Here is a 6,877-nt window from a genome sequence, read left to right on the forward strand (position 1 = left end):
TCTTGTCTGCAAATGCGAGTGGTGGTATGTGGAATGAAAGCACCATAGCAGCAAACAGACTTGCAGCGAGAATCTGAATTTTGGACAGGACTTTCTAAGAAATCTATGTCCACGTTGGTCTGCGGAGTCCTTTTGAAATGACTGAAGGAGGGAGCCTGCAGGCCTTCGCAAGAGCAGCAGTGCCATTTTGAACCAAAGGCAATAAAACTCTTAGACTCTGCCAATATCAGGAGCTTGGTTTCAACAACCGGAGATGTGACGTGCATGTGTCGGTTGCTTTTGCTTTTACCTTGATGCCTTTCCAAAATGTGTTCTCTGGAGAAAGTTGTCTTACAAGCCAGCCTGCTTTTCTGCATCTTTTCTGTTTTCCCCAGGCAGCAACAGGTTCACCTTCTAAACTGGCCCATCAGCAATGCTGTGAGAGCTCAGTAGCTTTATTTGCCCTGTCTTCTCCGTTTGTTTTTCCTTCAAACTCTTAGCAAACCTTTCTGACTTAGCCACCTCTGAGCTCTCTGCTGCTGTCTTCTGCCTGGGTCCCACTGCACTAGGGGTCATCTCTGCCTCATGTCAGTGTGGCTGCCACTAGTTTGGGTTGAAGGCTGAGCAGGGGCTGTGGGGCTGAGTCCACAGCTGGAGCACTGCCATCAGCATAGGGGAGGAGGGAAGAGGTCTTTTCTCGCTCTCTTTACATATTTGTGCCCATTGGAGCCTTGGTGTTGCTGCCATAGGCCCACAAGGTTGCCCTGGTCAGTGCCAGGCATTCAGTATTCAGCTCGAATGTGGAGGTGTGCTTTGCCAGGAGGAGCACCATCATTTCCAGGCAGCAGGGATGGACATGACCAGATCTCTCAGTGCCACCAGAGGCGATCCCAACTCCAAACCCTACATGGGGAAGCTGCCTGAAAAATGGGAGAGAATTTCTGCATCAAGAGTGACTCAGGACTTTGGTATATTGTGTTCTCAAATATTTATTTCAGTGTTCTTATAAATGTTTTATTTGGAGAAAAATATTGTAATTGGCCAATATTCCATAAAATATAAATATTTTGCTCTAAGATACTACTTCCCCTGCTTGTGGAGATTTGATTCTTTGCTGATTACACAGTTCAAGCTCTGTGTATTGACAAGGGCTTTCCTCCATTCCTTGGTCTGTTTACATGTGACTGAAGCCTTAATCCAGGCACTCTAATAGCGAGTGGGGACAAAGACGATTTATCCTTGGTTAATCTTCAAAAATTGCTTTTCATCTGATGCTTTTTTTCCACTGAGAAAGATTGTATATGGGAACAGGACGAGGCAGTTGAGGAATAAAAAGGCAGAGTTCCCCGTAACAGCGCCCTGGCTGTGCAGAGAAGGGGGCACTTGTCAGAAATAAGGAGCTGTGCTAGCGAGGCTGCTTGTTCTCTGCAATTGTGCAATACAAGAGGTGTTGGAGAGCAGGCAGAGTGCAGTGTATGCCTTGGGCCTGTCCCTGTGAGCTCTTCCTCAACACAAGCTGTGAAGGGACTTTCTCTGGTGTCACTTGTTTTCCAGTGCTTGAAGAGTATTTAGCGCACTAAATGGAGCAATACTCTACACGCAGTGCTTTGCTGTGCGCTGATTTCATGGTCCAGAGATCCACCTTTGCAAGCCTGCATTGAGGATGCTCAGGCTTCCACCCTTGCAGGACTCATGTTGGAGCACACGGGGAGCTGGCTGGCTCTGCTCTCGCTTTTCCCAAGCCTTTGGCAGAGCTGAGGTCAGCTCCTGGGCTGCAGCTGTTGGAACCAGCAGGCAGCAGTACCAGGGATGGATGGAAAAATCCATGGTGTGAGCATCTTGGGAATGTTGAGGGTTTTTTGAAGTGTCATCTGAAGGCTTTATTCCATTATGTGGTTCCAGTGAAAGCTGCTGGCATCCATCATTCTGCTTGGCACTATTTACCATCTGTACCTGGGTCCAGGAAACGTTTTAACAGATGCTAGGAGAAGAAGAGGAGGCTTGTAACAACAGCTTTCTACTTTGCAGGATACCAAAGGAATGTAGATGTGCAAGAATTAAAGGAAAGAACTGCAGGTGGATCGGAAACGGCTTCATTTTGTGACAGGTGGTTTTTGTATCCTGCAAGTGCAGCAGCTACAGTGGAGTAAGAATGAGGCATATTTTGGGTGGCTGGGAGAACAACTTCTTTGAGAAACAGCACAGCACAAGGAGAATGCAAATTGGATACAAATTAGGAGAAATGTAAGTGTTTTGTGAAATGTGGTGTGTTTGCTGTGAAACATGGCTGATGTTGAGGGGCTGTCTGTGGCAGTGTCAAGACAGAATTCATCGAGAGCAAGCTGCAGCATTCAGTCCTTTGGCTTTGGAGGTTCTGTGAGTCATCTCGTGTTGGGAAGGACTTGTGTTCCTGCAGTTATGTTTGTTACTCCCTTGTCCAGTGACCTATGAAATCCTTCTTGGTCCTTGTGCTTTGGATGGAAGAAAAAATTCAAAATTACTTCAAAGCCACCTCTGGTAACTTCTTCAAAGGAGATGTGGTGTAGTCTTTGTTGTAGGTAACAGCCTCCCCCATCACTGAGGCTATCAGTGTTGTTTTTCTGGAGGGTGATGGTGGCAGAAGCAGAAAGCAGAAGTGCACCACGGAAGGGAACCAGCTGCTCTCCCATCCCACAGCATGGTGAAGAAGACTGGAGAACTGGTACCCTTCTGGACATAGGCTTTATTCCAAGTGCTGAGAAAGAGAGTGAAAAATCCCTGAGATGCGGAAAAGGGGAAGCAGGACTGCAGGTGGGATCTGGCCTGGATTGGGTCCCAGCACCACAGCATTGCCAGGCCTGGGGCCACTGGTGTGCTCTGCAGCCACCCACCAGGGCTCTGTCTCAGCTGCGTTGACACCGTGCACTGGCAGCTGGCCCACAGCCACATTTGATGTAGTAACAGTGAAGACCTCGGGTGGAGCAGGAGTTCAGCAGCCACTGACATGCAGGATCTCCATTCGGAGAGGGCTGCCATGGTCGGAGCCACAGGGAATACAGCACTGGCTTGTGACAGCCACACATGGAAGAGCAAGAGATGACGCTGATTTAGTGATGGCTGTCATGACTTACAAGAACGACCTCCAGACACGCAAAGGGTAGAAAAGTACTTCACAGGAACCATGGAGCTGGCAAGCACACCAGGATACTGGTGGTGGTCGTAGCAGCTTTGCTGTGGATAAATTCTCCTATTTCCAAAGGGAATTTGTGACCACGTATCAAATGCCAAACAATGTGCTAGCAATCTTTTTGTATGTAGATAAGGCATTTTAATGCAATATAGCTCAGCCTGCCTGCAGCAGACTAGACGTACTGACAAGGATTAATAGTCCAGCGCAAGACTTGGCAGAGTCACAAGCAGGGAGGACTCCTAACCAAGCAGCTGTTTGAGTCTTATATAAGCTGTCTAGACCAAACATGAAGAAACGAAGCCAATCCTGGCATTAGACTACCGCTTCTGCACAGACGGTCTCCAACCTACAGCTTTCATATCTGAGCTTGTGCAAAGCAAGGGAGAAACAGGAGGATGTTAGTAGTCAAGCCAACTCTGCATCAGAAAAAAGTCTGTGAGCAACTATAAAAATAATGGAAAAGAACAGTAATGAGTGAGATTTATTACAACTAGGAAAACAGTTGACGTTTTGCACGCAGAAAATATTGTGTTGCCAAGAATGTCTCCTCACATGAGCCCACGGGAGTCAGGTAGAGCTGGGGAACATGGCTTATGCTACAGCAAAGGGGAAGATGCTCCTGGCAGAGAGCAGCCTGGGAGAGAAGGTGCAACTTTTCCTAATTCCATGGGACTGATTCAGTGGAAAATCAAGTTCATTCAAAGAGAAAATATAATCAGAAAAGAGGCTGCTCTTGAAGTATTTCACGTGGCAAATAAGACAGAAGGGTCTGTGGCTGGGACAGATGTGACTGTGAGAGACTGGAAACAACCAGGGCTGTCACCAGGAAGCAGCAGAGCAAGATACATCCTGTTGGTGGATGATGGATTAGCCATTGGCAACTTGCAGATTGAAGGAAGCCAGAAGTTGGATGACACAACCAATCCTTGTGCCATGGGGCAGGACGTGACCCGCTGGGCGCAGTGCATGCAGGAGCCCTTTGTCACCGCGTTGTTTGGCTCATTAATGAATGCCAGAACCAGTCTCGTACAGGTTGTTCACAACATTACACACGTCTGGCTTTTTTTGGGAGCAGTGTGTCACAAGTGCCTGTTTTGCTGTTTCTTGCTGCCAAGGCCCAGGAGATACCAGCTGCTGGGCAGTAGGGTGCAGGAGGCCCTGGCTTGGTGGCCATGCAGAAGTTGGTTTCCCCCTGCCCAGCTCCAGAGGAGCTCTCCCCTGGGGAACTGCCTGCAGCCATCCTGACAGTGAGAGCAGACTGTACCCAGGGACTCTGGGGCTCTTTGGCTTTGTTCGTGGCAGAATTTCTAGGAAGCCCCTTTGAAAGACCATCACGTTTGGGAATGCCTGTAACCTGGTTTTTAAGTTACAAGGATTGGTATCTTCCCTGTACCCCTTGTCTTTATTGCAAACCCTTCCTTTCTTGGCTAGAGCAGATTTCAGCATTGTGATTTATGGGCTCCAGAGGTGTCCCAAAAAGGGAAAAAATAGCTGTGTTCAGACAGTGTGACAAAGAAATGGGAGAGATGGGGGGGGCTGGGGACGGACGGGTCACCTCTTAGGAATGTCCTGCCTATGGAGATGCTGGAGCAGCCTCCTTCCCTTGCTCACATGGTCAGAGCCTTGTACAGGCATTTAGAGCTGAGTTGGAACCATAGCAGATCTGTGACCTCTCCTCTGGACTGACAGAGAGTTTTCTGCCCAGCTCCAGGTGTTGCTTGTGAGATGGCAAAGGGCTGGGACATCTCCACACAGCCACTTACCTGCATTAAAGCAAGCAGGACTGAGTTTCCTGGCTACCAGCTGTGCCTCTGCTCAGGTCTCCATCCCTGTGGCTGCCTGCAGGCTTTGCAACTCATCCTAGCCCTGCACACATATTGCTGTCCTGAGCACGTGCCAGCCCTGCTCCAGCCTCTGCCTTCCATCTCCCTCTGCTCCCAGCGGACGCAGTGCTCTTGCCAGCCCATGGCTGCATCCTCTGATGCTGTGCAGCTGCTCCTGTTGGCAGCATGGCACCGGCACAACCAGGTGCTTGGCACAGTGAGGTACAGCAGGAGCATCTGGCTCAGTGCAACAGCTCTTCCTTGCACCACTGGGCACCATGCAACACTCTGTGTGCCAGACACTGCTCGTAACGCTGTGGAGTGCCAGCATCTCTGTGAGCAGCAGGAGCGGGCAGACCGATGGACAGACCTGCTGATTCTCTTGTGCACGGGATGGTAGGCACAGCAGACGTTCAGCCCCGGAGATTGATGCTTGAAACAAATCACAGCAAAGAGAAGTGGTGCGTGCCAGCTGGGTATGGTGAGAAGAACTGGAGTCCTCAGTGCCTGCAACAGCATTGCTCCTCCTCGGGCAGATGTGGGACCTTCCTCATCGCACGGCTTCTTCACATCTTGGTGATGTGGCATCTGCAGTGCTGGGAGGAGGCTGTACAGTGCCCGTGCCAGAGCAGGACGTGAGGAATTAAATACTTCTGATCCTGCCCTGGCCTTGAGCAGAATGTGAGTCACATTTGAGAAATGGGTACATCTGTTTAGGAAGGAGTGCTCTGTCCTGAGCGAATGGCATCAGTTGTGCCCAGGCAGATGGGCCTCATGGCTGCTCTGGGACAGAGATTCGTGCTGAAGGGTTGGCAGAGCTGCAGCACTGCTGCGCGTTCCTTACCTTCTTCTTCCCTGGGGCTATCAGCTCTTGAAGCCACCTGATGCTCAACTGCATGCTGAGCGGGAAATCCACAGCACCAAGGCTTGGAGGTGCAGTCCCCAGGAGGAAGAGGAGGAGGCACAAAACCTGGCTGCCTGCCTCCCTCCTTCAGCTGGGAGTAGGTGTAGCCTCACATGGCTGGAGGAGCTTCTCCACTGCCTGGGCACCTTGGGGCCCTGAGCCATGGGAACTGAGAACCCCAAAAGTCAGCCAGCATGATGTCACTGCTTGTAATAGCTCTGTGGGAGCTGCCCTGGATGTTGGCATGCAGAGGAGCAGCATCGCTGTGTTACACCTGTGCTTGTTGTGCAGCAAAGCCAGGAGCTTTCCTCCTCCTCCTCTTCCCTGAGTGCATGCGGTGGCTTTTGGTAGCCAGGGGCAGGGGATAGAGGCCTGGCACAGGCATCCCGTGGGGACGGCTCTCTTTGTTTTACTTCTACACGATTAATAGAATCTCCTACAAGACTGTGTTCAGCTGGGTGCACACACAGCAGCTCCCCAGGGTCACTGCTGCAGAGAGCCCAGGGGATGCAGTGCCATCGGCACTGAGCATGCAGAGGTGCTGCAGGGTTACAAGCTTGGGTAAAAGTGGCTCAGAGAGGCACAGAGGGACACCTGAACAGGTAGTGATGGACAGCAGTTGCGGGAGCAAAGCTCTGCTTTGTGTGTGTCGAGGTTCTCGTGCTCCAGGCTGCCCTATCAGCAGAGCTCAGCCGTGCTCCCACCTATGGGTGCTGTGCAGGACCTCTGAGCACACCATGCCCTCCTGCACCCACCGGGCTGCTCCCAACGAGCACCAGGGAAGGGGCCAAGAGCTGCAGTCCGGGAAGAAGCTCCGGGCACATTTACAGCCAAATTTGGGTTTTCACTGAAAGCCCGAGTCGGACGGAAATATTTCCATGATGTCTCTCCCGTCGGCTTCTAATTCCGAACAAAAGTTTCCTTTTACACAAACAAACTTCGCCGAGGTCGGGCAGCCCGTGCCCACCCGGGGCTCCGCGCCTCGGAGGCCTCACCAGGGGC

This window comes from Meleagris gallopavo, chromosome 17 (assembly GCF_000146605.3).
Source record: "Meleagris gallopavo isolate NT-WF06-2002-E0010 breed Aviagen turkey brand Nicholas breeding stock chromosome 17, Turkey_5.1, whole genome shotgun sequence".
In the NCBI taxonomy this organism is placed as follows: domain Eukaryota; kingdom Metazoa; phylum Chordata; class Aves; order Galliformes; family Phasianidae; genus Meleagris; species Meleagris gallopavo.